Source organism: Anticarsia gemmatalis, chromosome 1 (assembly GCF_050436995.1).
Source record: "Anticarsia gemmatalis isolate Benzon Research Colony breed Stoneville strain chromosome 1, ilAntGemm2 primary, whole genome shotgun sequence".
NCBI classification, from domain to species: domain Eukaryota; kingdom Metazoa; phylum Arthropoda; class Insecta; order Lepidoptera; family Erebidae; genus Anticarsia; species Anticarsia gemmatalis.
This window is the reverse complement of record NC_134745.1, coordinates 305615-325923: the sequence shown is the minus strand read 5'-3', so window position 1 is coordinate 325923 and position 20309 is coordinate 305615. Positions and strand designations below refer to the sequence as shown.

The following is a 20309-nucleotide window of genomic DNA, read 5'->3' as shown; positions in this document are numbered from 1 at the left end:
CCCGGCTATTAAGCCTGGGTCCGCTTTTATGTTCCAAATATATGAGTTTTGTGTGTTAACTTGTTGCCACCTCATGCAGGGTAGCTTTCTGGGGCCACATTTGTTGTATGCGGTTCTTCTATGGGGGGTCGCACAGGGAACTGCGCTGGGTCCTTTGTACAATTTTTCGTTTTGTGTCAAGTGAATTATGTTTTTGTTTGTTTCGTTTTGTTTATTGTTTTGTTAGTATTTAATTTATTCTCTCAATAGCACGGACTTATTTATAAAGTGAACGCTACTGTTAAGCGGTTATTAAAACAAAGAACAACAGCACGAAACAATATTTTGATGAAGTAATGTAAGTAATTTCAAGCCTGTATATAAAATGCTACGCGCTCTGTTCATGTGAACACGCGTGACGAATTCATCCAGTTGGTTACGTCCCAATACCTCATTGTCTTCAAAAGCACACCAATTTTGTTCAGCAAACAATCTGCGAGATAACAGAGCAAACGAACGTTTATTTTTTATCCAAATTTCCTTCTTGTTTAAATTAATTTCCTCTCAATGTATATAAACGTAAATTACTTTTTATCAAGAAGTTTCGCTCATCGAAATCTTAATTGAAGATTTGATAAGATTGTTTAACAATGATTCTGGATCAGGAAAACGTTGAAATTGACTACGCAGTTCTGATTTTGTGAAGGAAATATCGCACTAAGATGATATAAAATAATTTTATTTAAATCTGTGAATCCATTATCGAGATATTAATAGAATTGGCTGATCTTACTAATTACTGTGAGTCGCTTCCGTTATATCAGATATCAGGCTGGAGGCGGATGTTGGGGAGTCGCAAGTAAATTAATATAACATGCCGAACTGCTCACAATTCGCATGCCAACACCAGTGATTATCTAAATATTATGTTCAATTTGTATACGCTATGTATTAATGATTTCAATTTCTATTGATGTTAGCTGCTTCCTTATTTAGTTTTGATTCGTATTCACAGGAGCTTTGTTTAAATCTGGAGTTAACCGCATATAAATATGTGTTAAATATAACTATGTATTCATATCTACTTATTTTTACTCTCGTTATTCCCGAATACTCACGTGTAGGCAGAAATGTGTGAACTACACTTGCTTTTCGCCAATAACAATAGTTGTCCCATGTAATAGAGGGTAAGCCTATTGGCATGTTCTGGGCTACTATATAATATTAATTAGAAAAAGACCATAGACTCATTCCGACCCGGGAATTGAACCCGGGACCTCGTGTTGAACGACAAAGTTAAGTCACCAAGCTTTCCTATAATCATTCACTAACTTAACCAAACCTTCCCAATAAAACAACCATAGTAATAACCACTAACCATTGTCCTATCCATGGTTCAAATAAAACGTGTTACTCTCATAGCGTCGCCTTCGTAATTGAGGTTCATAAAAGCGTGGATGATATCGCAATGGGCGCCCAACATCTGTAGCATTTGCACTCTGACATTTATACGAGTAAAGTTCTTTTATGATCATCGGCCTATATTGACATGTTTTCAATGTAGAACGGCAAATGGACGGTTAGATTTTTTGTGATTGCTTGATCGGCTCGTATTTTTTGGATCTTAGGGACTAAATTATGCTTTTTTCGCTGTTATATATTTGATGCTATGCAGTGGAAGATTGTTACAGACTTTTAAAATTATAAGTGTAATTTCTCTTATTCATAATATACGCAATATTAAGCTTCTTGTCTAAGTGTGAAACCAGAACGAGTGTTCATCAAGCAATAAATTCTTTACCATTACTTCTTGTCATTACGTTTTTTTATAACGAATTTATACGAATATTACCTACACATAGCAATTTTTGGGAATAAATGTGTCTTTACTTACTTCTATTTCCTGTTACGAATAATCCACATTTTCCAAACTACCAACCTAATAACAACATTATCAAAACAAACATTTAAAACTTGCGACACAATCAAAACAAAAACCACATCAAAAACTAAACACGAAGATAACCAAACAAAAATAAAACAAACCATTTATGAAAGAGAAACATTTCCATTTACACAAAAGCAGTAATATTTATGTGAAAAGTATATATTAACTAATTTCCCGCCATGCTGCCAATCTTGTGGATTTATGTCCCTACAGTTTTTGTTTTACGGCTTGTAGAACCTTCGGGTAAATGAATAAGATGATCAATATGAGTGTGTTCTGTTGACTCGCTGTCGATTTACGAGTGTGCATGAAAATTCATAATTTTCTGATGATATTATTTGTAATAGTAACTGTGCGGATGTTAGATTGTTTTGATGGAAAATGTAGATGATGTTAATGTATTACAGTCACTGTGAAAACTATCATGCAATTACGTACGTACCTATATAAAAATTAAACTTTTTCCCATGGAATTTTCCAATGGATAAGATCAAATAACGCAACTTATTACATTTTCTACAAACATAGAGGCTATTTTATATTGGTAATAAATTGTCTCGATTAGAAAAAAAAAATTAAGCATCTGATGACGTTACAACGTTGTAATTCATTTCATATTTATCATTATTTACATTACATATCATTCAGTATTTGTTCTATGAAAAGCATGTAAACAGTCTGTCCTAGTTGATATTCAGAAATGTCTAATTCTTTAATATGCTTATACGATTCAGAAATTAGGTCGCCTACATTAAAATCTATTGCATCTAAATGTAAGATGAAAAATCCCAAGGTCAAAGCGAAACCAGTAAAAAACAGTTTTATTATCTTTATCATAATGAACATCAATTCTTCCATTACACTACTTTCGTAGTAAGTTCGCGTGAATCACATATTTTAGTACATATATGGTTATTGTTATGGTTATAGCCCTATGTATATGTCATTACTGATTGGTTGGTCACATTTTATATGGTCCGTTTGGTATCAATATGTTCATTTATGATTTAATCAAAACTAGTGTGATGTTTACGAAGTTTTGTGTTCTGTAGCTAGGTGACTTATTCAGTTGTTTACAGTTTCAACAATAGCTTAGATTTTTCTAACGTTTTATAACTGTGGTCAACTGATGAACTTACTTGCATAAAACTAAGTTATTTTTTTAAATCTATAAGTATATAGTATTTTACTTTTCTGTATATGTTTTTTTTCTTGAGTATGTTGTTAGTAGATACTAAACAATATTTTTTAATTCAACTATTACTATTTATAACGATTTCTGAAAAATATTTTTGAAATAATAATCTAGTGCTATAAAGCCTTTAAAAATAGTAAACAGTACAAAAAAGTATTAACAAGACGAAAACTTTTAGAAAAGGAACAAAATATTCCAAAAAAGGAAAATTAACTAACGGGCGATCTGAGATGAGGAAGGGGGTGGGGGTGAACTTTTAACGTTAAAAACAGTTAATCGCGATTTTCAGAAAAACTATAACTACAGGAATCATGGGATCATAGTCATAATAACAAAAAAGTGAAGTTTGAAAAAAAATATTGGCACTTATAAAATTAACTGACACTTCAAAAATGATGATTTTCAACGACGTCCAGAATGTTGTCAATTTATATGCGTTCGTGTCATTTGCATACCTTGAACCCTTAAACTCCTGAGCCTCAGGGTGTAATACGCAGTACTTAGGAGCAGGGTTACAGGCTTCTATGTACAATCTTTTGAGATTGGTCGTAAGTAGCTTGTTTATCTAGGGTTTGAAATTTCGTTTGGCGGTTTTGTTTTGATTGGATGCAATGCATATTTTTTTTATTATAATTGTTCTAAATTCTTTAATGGAGCGTCACAATTAATTCGCGTAAATAAATTTAACTTATTAATGTCTCACTGCTGAGTAAAGTTCTGCTCCCGGAATAAGAAAGGGGTACGGCCTTGAGTCCACCACGCTAGCCAAGTGTGGGTTAGAAACTTATATGAGAAATACACGGACTAATAAACACGTTACCCTTCTCTTCATCGCTATTCAGGTAAAATATGTAACTCAGATAACCACTCCTCGCGGGAATCATAACTATAAAATCGATGCTCATATTTTTCAAATATTTTCTCTAGGAATATTTTAGTGAAATAAAATCCCATATTAACTTTGAATATAATTCCTAATACGTTCCCATCAAAGCGATTTATCCACCTAACTCCATACAGTTACCTAATTACCGGGATCGCAAGTTCCGCGGCGGCCCACCAGAGGGCGCAACTCAAAGGCTTTGCAAGCCTTCGAGGAGCACAAGTTATTCAACTCACAGCGACAGTCTCAACCGATGTTTATTCATTATGAATTAAATTACTTCCCGACAAGTTTATTTTTATCCTAATTTTCGTGGCATTTATATTTTGTAACACATTTTGAAATGGTAATGTAATTTTGGTAATCCTTGACAAGATTTATACGTTTTTCCTTGAGTGTACTTCAGTGTGTTATTTGGAACATCACACATGTTTAGTATGTAACTTTGTGTGTGAATTAATGCTAACGTGCTTTTATTTTCCGTCTCTTTTATATTTATAGTGTAACTACTTAGCAGTAGTAGTAAACCGGTGTTCGTAAGATTGACGGCTGAAGGTATATAACGTTCAGAATTTTGAACATCAGTGCCTTTGGCAGCTGACAATGGCCCATATGGTATAGCTACTTTCTTTTGGAAATACATAGAATTATTGATCAAGATGAATCATGCCAAGACTCTACTTGATGCCTTGCTGTAAGCAAATCAAGATGAAATCCATAGTCGGTCAAATTATGGGAATATTAGCTAACAATCATAAATACAAGATTTAATTTAATTATATTATCAAGAAATAAAATAAGGCATTTATATGTTAGTTTAGTAGAATCTGGTAGTGTTTTTTCAATCTCATGTAGGTATTATGAGAGCAAACCAATTGCGGCTAACTGGATATGTAACCAAATTACGAGGTGCTTCTGAGAATTCCGTAATAGATACCACCTCGCCTCTGCCGGTATGTAACTAACCTCGAATGATAAGGAAATTGTGTAACAATTTCGGGTTCAATAATAAGAATTAGTGAACGTAACTGGTGAGCATGTATAATAAAATGTATGAATCTAGGAGGCGCACTTTATGGTGTTGAAAAATTTTGAATGAAAATCTGATCATAGTCTGAATAGGCTCGTTAAGTATTCTGCGTGAACTAGTTCTTTTTCTAGGGATCTTTTTCTAGGGATCATAATTAGTGGTGTTTTGGTCTTTGTATATCCCAGTAGGAAAAGCCTGGACTTAATGTATGTGAGTACTTTAAAGAAAGAAAGTAGAAAGTTGTAGTTAGAAGATTTTCGTTTTACTTGTCAAACTCTTGCAAGTTAATAGCACCGATTACGGCTGAAAAAAATACTGCTTAAACTACTATTAAAATTGGCTTTATTTAGTCTTCGCCTACCCGTTGGCAACAAGCTACGTTTTATATATAAAGTAGCATTCGTTTATTAAAACGGCAGAGTATAAATATAATATTTTGTTTTCTCAATTAATTTCCTTTCTTGGTATGTATAAGAAATTATAAATTTATAGTAAAAATAAATGAAAAAACATCCAGAATAGAAGCAAGTTATTTGGTTTCCAAACAGTTTCGCTTCATAATAACGCTTTAATGTTTTCCTTTTATTTTGCCCAAATATTCGCCCCATTCATGAAATTTCGACATAGCGATAAAGTTTCAACGAAAATTTTTACTGACCAATCTGCGGCTACCGATATGGAAACGAAGTATAAATAAATTAAAAAATAAGAGTTATTTTTTAAAGTTATTTATTTAAGCTTTTTGTTTTATAGTCTTTGCGGTGTTTTATTAAATTCCTTGAAATATACTTTGACTAACTTAACTCTTTGAAGTTTTCACCTTATGATACGTTTACACAGTTCAGTATTTCGAATATTTATTTTGTGATACAGATTTATTTTATTTATTCCACTGTAAAAAAAATTAACAATAAAAAAAAATTGTTTGTGCACATTCGCACAAACGTATCTGCACAATTGGCTTACGGCCTGGTCGCTAACTACTTATCCTTGATGATAAAATTATCATATTCACACCAAACATATTTTCTTAACTTTCTTGTTAGTGTTCAAACTTAATTTCATCTCAATCAACTGAACATCAATAACAGACCTAACGTAAATATTCTAACCAACCCTAAAACAAACACCAAACACCAGAGAGGTGGAAAGCAGAAATATTTAACGTGAAATTGTAGCAATTCCGAGCACTGCGCTTCGCCAACGGTACTGAGATCGGACATACGCAAATACATATAAAACGACATGCTGTAATAAAAAGTAAAGGCCAGTAAAAATAAAAGGTGGATTCAACCCCCGCTCGGGTAATTTTATTTCTTTGGCGGTAAAAAGATATTTGCGTCGTTTCAACACGTGCTAAAGTCCAAGGTTGAGTGAGGATTAGTTCACTTTCATACTCGTGTTTTGTGTGACCGCTACGTCAACTGTATACTGTTTTAACTGAAAGCAATTAATGAAATTGACAAACGATATTCATATTTATGTGCAATTATTGCAAAGTTTTCAATTTTATTAGCCTTGTTTTCAATTTGTACATTCTGTGACATAGACATTAGATTAAAATATGTGTATATTTTCTGTATTTTGTTATTTTTTTTTGCATTAGATGGACGTAAAATTGTGTACAACTTCTAAATCAATGTCAACTGCTATGAGCTTTGCCAGAATTGTATCATTATTTAGTTAACTTACAGAACTGCCTTATATTTTACCTAATTCCCTATATGCTAGAAGCGATTGAAGTGACTCTCAAACTATTTTGCCTTCTATTCTAGTAGTCCATGTATTTCAATATCTCCAGCCTGGAAACCGCTGTGAAATACTAAAGCACACAATATGACAACGTTGCGGTCTTATTTGATAAAGGCATGTGCCCATTGCAATTTATAGACCTCGAAACTGAGCGTTTACCGAGAATCCCTAAAAGCAAATCCCAATACGCAGTCCGCTCCTGGAAACCAATACCGCGTGATCCGTAGTCACAAACACAACAACAACTTCAAAATATAATACACGTTTTTGGTTCATTCTCTGAATTTTGTACGCAACTAATCTGCGCAAACTGTAAAGGGTTTAAAGAATTACACTCGTAATAGGTCCGAAACGCTATTGATAAAATATAAACGGTTTGGGAGCAAGGACCGTGTCGAATGGTGAACAATTTCCAGTGTTTATCGTGTGAAAGCCATGACCGCCGCCCGACTGGCTCACGTTAAGCGTCGGATAATTCTCCACATTGGATTATACGGCGAGAGATGAATTTTTAGGTTTCGGATTTACATTTTATTTTTCTATGTATGGGATTGACTGTTAATCCTTTTTGCGAACACAATCCCCCATCACAAGTGGCGCGGTGGTTTAGGTGGCCATGATGCTATGTTCAATTCCCACATGGAGCAATTGTTTGTGCAATCCACAAATACATTTGGGTCTGGTTTTTGTAATATGGCAGGTATATTTGTGAGAATCCCTGCGACACAAAATCAATTCTTAGTGCGGGAGTTGTCTTTTTTAAGGGAATTTCGTTGTTAATGTGTCTGAAAAATGAAACACAAATTATGAAAATTTTTTTTTCTTCGGAATGCGTAAAAATATAATCCATCATAATTCCAAGATACAAGAAACATCGAACAACCTAACGTTAAAGGTATATAGGTAGTTAAACCATTTTGCAAGTTGCTTCGAATAAAAAATGCGACGTAATGTGTTGGCCTCCGGCATACGCTTATCGGCCACCCCGGCCCCGCCCGCTTTATGCACTCATAAACATCGCTCTTCGAAATAATAAAAATAACTTAGTGGTTCAAGTTGCGGGAGGTTGAACGAGCAAAAAATATGTTTTGAACATCGTAGCGAGTGAGGGTCAATTTATTGAGTGTCTGAGGTGTTATGTGAAATTCAATATGTTCTACTACTAGTATAGTTATTGGTTTAAGTTATAAGATTCAGAATATTTATGTAGACGCTTTTAAAGTTTTCCTTACTTCGTACGTTGGTACTTTGTTTATAAAAAATGCGCTACATAATGTAATGTTTCGCTACATCATTATTTTTTCTTAACTAATGCATTTGTAAGGCAACCGCATTTTGGACAACTACCGCTTTAAGAATTGTAGGCAAATTTAACAAAAAAAGCACATTTTGAAAATACATCTAACAGCATAGTAACGTTTCCTTCACCGCTGTTTCGCAATTTCCTAAGAAGGAAGGCTTTTGCCCAACATTTGGAAACTCAAAAAAAACAAGAAAAAAATATTGCTGTAACTCAGCTTCTTCATAAAAAAAAACGCTCTGTTCTCCTCACTTGTACCACACACTCACTGTTTCTAACCAGCATTATTTTTAACGTTCCCGTTTATTATTGGGCGTGTGTTAAATCGCCTCGGTACACACATACGTCTCGGTAATGGACTATCGACTAGGCCCCTGTACCCCGGGATCATCATTAACCTATATTTTGTAAGGCTTTCAAGGACTAGTTTTAGACAAATTTAGGAAGCTATTTCATAATATACGGGGTAATTTGAGCGTTAGTTTTGAGCTAAAATAATCTTTTAAGATAAAATTTAAAAAAATAGATATACCTCTACTAAGGCTCTGCTGTTCCACTGTTGGGCAAAGGCCTCTCCCATTTTTTTCCAGCCACCCCTATTGCCTAATTTCCATGTCCAATCACTATCAGCACTACTATTTCTAGTATTGCAAAGATTTTCTGTCTAGCTCCACAATTGTATTATATGTAATTACGTATAAATAAATCTGTTTTGCGTTTTTACTCATGATTATATCAAAATTCAGGACGTATAAACAAAAATTACACGACCAAAGTCATGCTAATTCATAACCTGGCACGGGTTTTAAACCAACCTTGTACTCTACAATCAAATACAATTTTCTAAGAAAGTAGCAACATAATTCCCTCTACACGTGCAGATATACAATACTTTTTCCTCTTAAATAATTCCATGATAACAATTCTCGAAGATCCCAATAAACCGTCATTATACGATTCGAATATCCCGATAAGTATAAGAGGCAATACAATAGCGGTTTTTTCCTTCAATATGGAAATAGCTTCAACAAAGTTCAGTCATATTAGTTTTGTTGCACTTACAAAAGCATTGAATCTCCGAAGCATCATATTGTAAGATTCCGTATCGGGAGATGACAAAGAGGAAAGAATTCTGCTTTGATATTTTTCGTTAATATTTCCTACATTTTGTGATTTACTTTGCATGTCATTGTATTTTTATGGTAACAGGGTTTATTTTGGTGATATGCTTGATCAGAGCTTCGTAATATAGATTGTTGGAAATAGTATTTTTTTCACTTATCTAGCTGGTATTTCACGTAGGTGTATTTTTGGGTAACAAAGGTGGAACGCAGAAAACAGTTTTTTTTTAAATGCATAACCTATAACAGATTTCATTAATTTATATACTATGCCATTTTAGACTCTACAATACGGGACTTCTTTTTAAAATCGTTTGGCGGAAATCAGTCCATTTTGTATGATATACTAGATGAGGTAGACTAGATTTTTTGCCTCTACTAAACACCTGATCCAATTTGCTTGTATAATATAATTATTTTTACAATTAACTTAGGACCTTCATTTCTTGAAAAAAATAACTGTGCGACTTCAGTAGCTGGAAGAATGTTATTAGATACCTATCATTCAGAAATAAAAGTGAAATGCTTAAGATTCTTCCCGTACTTATCAGAATGAAGCCTCATTACGAAACCTACGCATTATAAACGTGAACCGGTATAAATGCATCGCATTTTCTTTGAAGATATTTTTCTAAGGAAATAATAATAATCCGATTATGTTTGTTTTTCATTGTATTTGTATAAATTCCGTATCTGGAGTACGTAGAATGCAATTGTTACTATAAAAGTTTAAATTCCGACAGCGTAGAAGAGGGCCTTGGTTAGCGACTGATGAAGTATACAACATTCAGATTTTAGAACATCAGTGACCCACAGCTACCTTATTTCGAAAATTATTATTAAAAAATCGCTATATAAGACCCTCTATTGAGTTGTGAGACTATAGGGGCCTAACATCACTAGATAGTTAGACGACCTCGCAATCAGCGAATGAAAGAGAATCCTGTCGTTCAAATTTTAATGTATGATGTTTAGTAACGTTCTGCCATTCCCGTTGATTTCAAGGCACTAGGAAACCAATTAGACCGCCGATTCTGTCAAAGGAATATAGGATTTTTCAAAAATATATTTGGGCTCAAATCAACCGTAAAAGTTTACATGAAAATTGGTATATTCGTACATGATTCGGACTGAACGAAGTTGTGGGTTCAATATAATCAAATATATCAGTGATCCGGCGCGATCCTATTAACCTTTTAGTCTTTTTGGCCGCGCCACCATTCAGCACAAATTAATAGATTGAACGCCTATAACGAGTGACGGTACTTACTTGTGATTGGAAAGATCGCTGCTCAAAAGCTTGCGGAGGTATTCAAAGATGAAATAGGTCTGAAATTATGTAGAATATTTGTGGTAAATATGATATTATATGTATACAGGTAGATATACAAAAAAGGTTTTAGTAGGTAAATTACCAGACATTATTCGATAAAGAAGACTGGTACAGTTGCCCAATTCTCTACTACTATCGACTACCGACAACCGGCTAGCTATCGAGAAAATCTGTTTGGCGCCTCTACCTCCCTTTTTAAATGTCAAACGCTCGATACACGACATTACAGACAATACAGCATTGTTTTGATCATTGTTTTTTTGAGATATTGATTTTGTAAATTGCATTATGCGTTATTGCTGTTAAAGTCTCATACATGTTTCCATAACCCTATCTTTGAATAAATTTATGATACTTCAGAATATACTAGAAGTTGTCATAACGTTTATCCATGTAAAACTTTTATCTCTATCACCAAACATAGTACCATCGCTCCAATTCAAATAAACCACAAAACTTCGACACTACACGAAACGATACACGAACACATAACAATATTCGCGTCCTTGTCTAATACCTGCCAGGGCCGGATTTAAACAACTAAAAGTTCCTTCATTGCTCATTAAACAACACGAGCGTGCCTCGTTCCAATCGAACGCACGTAATCATCCGGCTTATGACTTTCTTTATCATATTAACAAGCATTTCAACTGTATTAACTCCCAACGATCGCCTGTTTGCTATCTCATGAAGGCTTTTGATGAAAATTTAACTGGATGTTTAACTTTTATTGGCTTATCTCGTGTAAATTGGGAGCGCATGACAAAAGTTATTATGTTTCTCGTTACGGACAAGTCTGTGCGTGATTTTAATTTTAAATGCGGTCTGTTTTATAATTACGTGAACGATTGGAAAACGTAAAAGTAGATTGTCTTTTGTGGTTCTTTTGTAATGTTTAATCATGTCGAATGTTTCATGTATTTCCAGTACAAAATTAAAGACATAATGTTACATTCAATAATTTGGTTTCTTTATCTGACGTCTTAAACAATTAGCGAAGGAAACTACAATACAGAAACTTAGACTTTGAATGATTTTGTTTTGAAACATGTTTTCAAAACAAATCAACTCAAAACTATACAACAGCAAAACATCACCACAACTTAACTAACTCTGAACAAATTCAAAACATTAACATTCAACAAATACATTTTTCAATTGGTTCATTTCCATAAGCCTCGGTAACTGCAGATAGTAATAATACACAAAGGACGTCTCGTTAACGAACATTTTTCGTCGGCCGAGCAAAAATTTGAAACGTTAACAAAAAACTTGGTTAACAAGCGTCCGGGAATTACTGCAGTAACAGATACAAAATTTTCTGCCTTTTCGTTCCCTCCACTTAATTTTTCTGCCGAGTACGTACCTGTAGTACCTGCAGTACCTGTGAATCCCGACATGTCCTGTTTTTGTCGTGTATTCTTTTGAATCTTTAATTTCGTTGGAAACGCTTCGTTGCTGTTTTGTTCTGTATACAATTTCGACCGAAACATATTTATTAATGAGACTATAGTTTGTAGATTTACTTCGAAAGAAGATTTACCCACTTACTATACCACTAAACAGTATTGTCAGTTTAGTGTATCTTATCAAATAAAAAAAAATTAATACATTTCGCTATAGTAAGTTAACGATGTCAACACCTAATCAAATCTAAATCATTTATTTGAGATGGATTATGGAGATTAACGTATATTTGCATACCATAATTAGGTCTTGATTGCATATATCTTGGTTGGATCAATGACGAATTTCCTTATAACCACAATAAACATGATCAAAATATAAGTAATATAAATGCTGAGAAACGATTATAATGATTTATTTTTTGTTTCGTTCTCTCATTCTCTAAGTACATACCTGTGCTCGACAGTCACACATACAGTTTTGTTGTAGATATTCTTTTGAGCTGCAAGTGACGGTGCTTGCTTGCCAACTATTTTATTTTTTCACATTTCCATGCAACGTGAAAAATGTGGTTTCATGAGTTTTTATTGTGAATATGAACAAATATAATGGACTGGAATTCGCGATGCCAGACATCTGAAAGGAATTTTTCGTTCAAAAATTTAAATATAGTGCAATTTTTAGTAGCAGTCGGAATATCGCCGTTTATTTCATGGTTCGCTTTGATTAATACTATAAATCGTTTAAAAAAATTCTGTGACGAAATATTCTTGATGGATATAAAGTCCAATAAAATGCCACTGCTGTCATTGCATTTGGTGGTTGTAGATTCGATTACGAGGGTTTGGTAGAAAAAGAAGAGGTCTCTTTGTGCGTCTGTTAACTCCTTTGCTACGGAAGGATTTACTTTTAATGAATAAAATCCTTTTAATGTATAAAATTTCCTTTATTATTCAACCTATATCACATAACATTTTGTACATTCTACAGAGAGCCACAACTAAATCTAATCCCGTTTTAGAATCCCTGAACGTTACACACGGTTAACTATTTAGTTAAATCAAATGAAACGCAGGTGGGTTTAAACCCGTGACGGGTTCAATGCAACCCCCTGGACGTTAATAGAATGTACTGTAAACAACCCTTACTGGGGGTGATTAGTGAATGCTTTACACGCTACAGGGCTGTTCCGTAGACAGGTGGAACTGAATTTAAATCTCTGAAATGTTGAAGTTACTTTACCAAAGGGCGTTTTAGAATTTGGTTTTATAGTAAACTAGGCCGCCCGCAACTTCGTCCACGTGGAAACCCTTCCCGTATAACTCCGGGATAAAAAGTAGCCTATGTGTTATTCTAGGGCTTCAGCTACCTATATACCAACATTTTGATTAACTAAAAGTATCATAATCGTAATATATATCACACTGTACTACCACGTGTACCGATCACTATGACATTATACATCCACATAATTAATTACTAATCTAGCAATAACAAATACACTGACAAATCAGAATATACCGAACACGTTCAGTTATAATAGTCTAATGCTAATGTACCTGTCACTAAACAAACCGTTTGAAATCCATCATTAGTTTCGTACTCATTACACAATGATTAGGGTGATTTGATTGCATTCAAATAATATGGTATTATGTGCTGCTAATTTTGGAAAATGTATTTTTGGCCAATTTGAGAATACGTATGCAACTTTAGTGATACTATTGTATTTGTATGTTCCCAAATTATAGTGTTTTTGGATATGATTTTATGGAGGCCTGTTTGTTTAAATGTAATCACAGGAATTATCTCCTTTCATACATACATACATAACATCACGCTTATAGCCAAAGATATTTAAGACGTATGTGTATGTATGATACTCCTCCTATAGTCATCTCTCTCTTCAATTCTACTTAAATGCGACTGCATTAGTTACCCAGTTTATTGTCCTGTTATTTATTATATTTATATGTTTCTAATGAACTCGAGTTTTTTAACTAACATATTATTATATGTTGCAATGAAATTACTAAAGAATTTGTAACCCAGATTCTTGTTATAAAGCCACTTCCTAAAAGACTCTCATCCGTCTAACGTAGAAACTTGACATGCAATCTTTTCCTCGGAAACAGTCATCCGTCTCCAACAAACTGCAATATGTTAATCATCAGTCTGACACATCCCATACTTACAGCACAATAACAATAATCAAAGCTCCATATTTCATAGAATATTTACGACTAGACAATGAGAGTGACAGTGATGAAAGAATCCACAAATTTCATTACGCCGCTGGTATTTGGAGTGGGTCCAAATCGGCCGGTGCAATCGTCTGTGCTTGACGAATGTTACACTAGCGGACGGACTAATGCTTGCGTGTTTTGATAAGACTTTGTGGTGCGTTTAGAATAGAGTAAGGAATTGTGATATACTTAGATAAAGATGTAATTTTAGTGTTTGATAGGGTAGCAGTGACGACAACTAGACGGTCCCAATGTGGGGTTTATAGATTCGAATCTTACGTGGATAAATGTATACGTTATAAAGTCAATTAGCCCATTATTGTATGATTACAAAAGTGTTGTGGCAATAGTCAAAATAAGAAAATTCACAGACTGGTTGTAAATAGAGAACCATTTTAATGCTATCTACGTAATTAATATTCACACTTGTCTAGTTGAAATAAGAGCAAAACCCACAGTGAATACTACTCAATAACACCACACAATTAAACAGACTCTACAAAATCGCCAGAATACAATAGCCTAAGTTCCAGTTAAAATACGTATAATAAATAAAGTGCGGCTTTCCTCACTCGTCAGCTAGTGATGTACTGCGCCGGCAGTCCCGCGTCCCGGCCCCGTCCCGGCCTCGTCCCGGCCCCGGGAAGCGGCGCGCTTTATTGCCGCGACACACGGAAACGTTCCGTGTAATACGCCTTTTTAAAATGCAATTTGTTTCGTTTTAATATATTCATTGTTTGGCGACTTATCTAGATTTACTCGAGTCGCATGCCGAGGACAACGGACGTGCCCAACAAACTACTTAACGTGACATTCTTTTAAATAAAATAACTATTTAAATTGGTCAAGACTTTCTTGCCAGCTTCTCTCGCTGCCTACCTTCCGGACTGGCGGTAAATTATTGACTATCTTAAGTGTAAGTACTTGACCAAAATTGATCAGATTTTTATTTCTGAAATACTCACGATATTTAGAAATGGAATTCAAAAGGTGAATATGTGGTCAATGTTATGACACTCGTAGACTGGTTTCTGATTTTTAATGTGACGCAAAAATAGTATGACTACATACGAAAATGTAAGTAGGATCACAGACCAGAAAATTATTAAAAACTATATTCTAAATAGTCAGCCGTTATATGTATATAGACAAGACGTTATCATTTCTATGCCGACAGAACACTTTATAAATGACTTACACCCAGGTTTCTTAATTTACATACTAGTTCAAAGCTCTTCTTTTACCATACTAAGCCAAAAAAAATCCTCAAAAAAACAATTTGAAAGTAACCCAACATGAAAGCGGTAATCGTGTGACTAACGCCACTTAACCCGAAACAGTGATACGTAGCGATGGTTGGTACCACGCGAGCTTTCCTCGAGGCGGTCGCGCTTGGCGAGTGATAGAATGACCACCCATTACTGCCTATATCTATGTATACGTTTTATTGGGGTAAAATTTTACTTGTAATAGTTCAGTTTGGTCTTTAACATTCGAGCCAGAAATAAGAATGTTTCCAATATTTTGTGTGTGTGTGTAAGTAGGTTATTTCGGATTTGAATTTTAAATCATATTGCGTAGCAAGTATTATGCTTAGTACATAGCAGTCCAACTTAGTTTAACTGTTTTAGTAGTTAGTTTTGCAGCCATATTTTTATTAATGTCTAAAATAGAATAGAACATTTTAAGTAATCTAGTCATTAGAAAAAAAATAACATTATAGTTTTTTAATATGTTTCTCTAACTAGTATATTATTTAAACTGAATGAATAAAGAGATAAATTATATTTATTAATTTATCTACCTAGAAATGTTAAATGACTAGAATTGAATGAATAGAAAAATGTAATGTAAGTTACGTAAGATTATTAACTACGAACGGAACATTTCCTCGAATTTTATATTACGAGGGAACCTCACATAATACATAGGTATACCTTCTCTCCACTAGACCCTTATAGCTCTTAATGGCAATGTTTCGTATAATCCTGCTGTCCCACTTTTTACGTTCATTTCAAACGATTTAATAGCTCTGTTTTTGACTCGGGTTCATTTGTAATTGAACCCGATCATGTGGAAAACTGGGTTATTAATAGTTCGTTCCGGGTTATAATTCAACTTTATAGTATCATAACTTTAAGTTAGTTTTTGGCTGGGAATAGAAACTGTTTATTGAAGCAAATAACTTTATATTATGAGAAATATACTGGTATTATTTTTATTTCACACTTACGAATAAATAAGCATAAATAATTTATGTGCAATAAAGTCAAAGATACATTTGCAGCATATACTCTCCGATAAAATAAATTTGCACTTCTCATGGGTAGTAAAAACGTAAAATAATTGTTATAGAATGGACCATGTTTGTGAAAAAAAGGAAGAAAAATATACATACTTACTACACTTTCTTACTAAGTAATATTATAGTGTAGCAAAAAGTAGAAAAAAGTATTCATTATTATCATCACACGTAACGAGCTGCAAACATAATATTCTAAACTTGAACTTAATACCTGCCACATTACAGCCACGGCATAGGTGTAAACGTATTATTTCCAACAGAGGAGCAACTTGAACACTTTCCATTTTGACTTTTGTTCAAAACAATAACTATCCCGTGTTCAAACTAATATTAATTTGCGGGAAGAGCTTCAAACGGCTGAGTTCCGTATTTTCCGGGAAAACTTTTATTTAACTTCACTAGTTACTATCGATGTGCAGTGAAATTGCCGCTCGGAATATTTCGGGAGACTTCGGGTCATTTCGTAATTTGATTGTTAATGTCGAATAGTTTGCAGTAGTCCGTGGTTTAATTGTTTATAGAGCCAGTGGTTGGCGGCAAAGAGTTTCGGCTTTCATATTATTCAGTTATATTGGAATGTCGGTAATATTTCGTTAATTTTATAATGGAGGTTAATGGATGGAAGAAAATATTTTAAATATTTTATTACGTAAACGTTTTAATAATATATTTGTTAAATACGTGCGCATTTAAGACTATTTTTCAGAGTACAAAAGAAATCAATAGCATTAATGTTGAATATTTTAAACTTTGCATTTTTAAATCAACATCAACAAAAAACATTTTTATCAGAAAATAAACTCGATTCTTTTCACTTAAAATACTTTAGAAACATTTTAAAAAAGTTAGCACGTTAAACAAGCGCATTATTGTTATTTCAAAACACATTTCACACAAATCGCTTGGTGTAACAACACCGCAAGCTCAGACGTCTACATTTTATCATAACGGCTCTTTACAAAGAGCAAGCAACAATAAACCTTACAAACTGATTCAGTATAAACAGAGGCAAAACATTAACTACAGCGCTCCTATATCTTTATAAGGCGGGTGTTGTATGCCACTTGAATCGCAAGTAACCCGGGATCCATAAATCGGGAATGGCCGGCGTCCCGGGCTGATCCCGGCCAATCCCGCGGCGCATTTGTCACATCACTGGTTTTGCGCACACGCCTAAAATGGCCGCTATGGCTCGGTAAAGTGGCAATTGCCGGTTTTTGTGATTTTAAGTAAAGAGCCTAGAGGGTCATGAAGGCGCTATGAAATGTATGTGGAAAGTTAACACATTTATTTTAGTAAAACGCCGCCTTCTGAAAGGTCGGTGAAGAAGGACGGCTTTTCCTTACAAGTCGCTGTAATGGCTTTGAAGAAATGAAGACCTGTGGCTAATGGTATGAAAGAAGATTCACAATTTCATTGTTATAAAAATAATTTCTTGTAACATTTTAATTACTACGTTTTACATGAGCAATTGCCATTTTATTTTTTGATTGACACAGATTTTGAGGCCCGAGTATTAGTTTTTCACATCTTAAGTATGTTTTTTAACATGAGAGACAAACATAACTATGATTCTATATTTTTAGAACCACAAAAATGTAAAATGATTGCTTCATTGGTAAAGGAAGACACGAAGAAGCCTTCACGGCCGAGAGCTTTTGAAAGTACTTTCAAAGATATTTAAAGCCTGCCAACTCTCTCTCGTTCACTAACTGTCGCCTCGTGGCTTCACTTGAGACGTGTAGAAACGATATACTTGTCGTCTTTTTGGAACTACAGTAAAAATACATTACCAAAATAATATTTTCAGGTGCGTGTGATGACAGAAATCATATTTTATACCTACTGATATTTTAAGAGTAATTTAGAGAAAATAATTCGTGACCGAGGTACGCGGACTAAACCTACACTGGGAACTACATATAAATGAAATAATATACTACACTTTTATAAGAGACTTGGCGACACAAATTTATGGCATGGTCTGTATATAAGAATTATAACACCCAACAAACGCTTTACTTAGAAACCAGTAATGACACGAGCTACAGCTTTATCTGCTAAACAATATAAACTTTATACGTTCTTAAACAAATACAGAATGCGGTATATGTTCAAATATTATATATATTTAACGTTATACTTATTTCATTACTAGCTGACCCGTGCGGCTCTGCTCGCGTGAATTTCGTACTGTTGCTTATTCGTTTGAACACGCGAATTGCGAAGCACTACACACCTTCACATAAAAATGCTAACAACTCTTTTGTCATCTAATGGTTATTTACGAAAGGGACCCGAAGAGCACACAATGTGACACAGGCTCAGGCGCGCCTGATTTCCTGTGGTTACCATCTTTTCCGCTCTCGTCTGTATCCGTACCAGTTTACAGTGTAAAATATAATACTTTATTATACACTGACCATTGCTTACCCGTCTGGATTCAGATTATTATTATAGGTACAGACAGACCTATCTGCGCCGGAGCTCTTCACACGCGTAATAATGTAGGTATACTTGCGATGATACGTCCGAAACCGCGTAACCCGTTATTATTTTTTATATATCATCCGTTGTTTATTTTTTAAAACTTACGACATAGTCTGTTTCATAGCTATCCAATTTATCACCTTGATGCAACCAATTAATTTGGTTACGTGTTACAAACTACAACGCCATCTGTTAGTTGCGGCGAACAACGACAACAAACGAAATTACTCGATTTGCCATCTAGGATATCCCGATCGCACCGGAACCACGTAAACCAACATTTTTGAGTAATATATCATACAACATTTATGTTTGAAAATCTTATAAATGTATAGCCTGTTTCAAAGGTATTTTTTTAACAATAAAGCAATCAAAATAAATTAATTAGGAAAAACATGCTGTGTTTCGGACTATATCGCCATCTATTGGTTGGTGCGAACAGCAGGTATCGATACGGCAGGCACCGCGTTAACTATATGCGAATGTTGTGAAATGGCTTGCAACGCCATCTATGGTCTCTTTAAGGAAACGCAGGTTCAAACGAATTCTACGTATTTTTTTCAATTTTCTAAAAATCTATGAAATTTTATGCGATAAAAAGTATCCCAGTACTTGCTCCACTACTTATTCTATACATATACCAAATTTCAGTGCATTCTATCCGGTAGTTTTTACGTGATAGCGTAACATACAGACGGAGGACAGACAGACAGACAGACAGACAGACAGAAAAGAAAATTATAAATTGCAGATTCGGTATCAGTATCCGTTACTAAACATCCCCCATTGGTTTTTTTTTAAATATATTCAATGTACAGAATTGACCTCTCTACAGATTTATTATAAGTATAGATTATTATGTAACGTACATCATATATTACAAACCTTATCAACATTCGCTTACTTTATACCTCTTAATGTTTTCAAACAGTTTAAACACCCACAAATCTCTCAATTTTAAAGCAATTATTACCCAAAATTACCTTTTAATGGGTAAACAAGTCTTGTAATAGGGTAAAAGTAAGTTAATAGGTGAATTTTATCAAAAACTCGAGCGCTATCTAAACGTTTGCTATTAAGATTTTATTATTTAATGGTTAATTTTAATTAAGTTGATTTGTTTCTATTGCTATTGAAAAGGCAGTTTTAGTTTGATAAAGTTTAGTTTTAACTGTTATAGATAAAGTATAGTTAGCACTAAAAGTCGTTGAAAGTTGATTTCAAAAGTTTTTTTACACCAATAAATTTTTTTGATGCTATTTATATTCGTTTCTTGCGACAATTAGAATCGGTTCGAAACAGTTATACTAAGTCAAACCA

At 34.0% G+C, this 20309-nt stretch overlaps 1 protein-coding gene across 4 annotated transcripts in view; it reads left to right on the top strand.

Moving 5' to 3' along the window:
- LOC142984925 (zwei Ig domain protein zig-8-like) overlaps positions 1 to 20309 on the top strand; it is a 456021-nt gene that overhangs the window by 202571 nt on the left and 233141 nt on the right. The window lies entirely within an intron of this gene.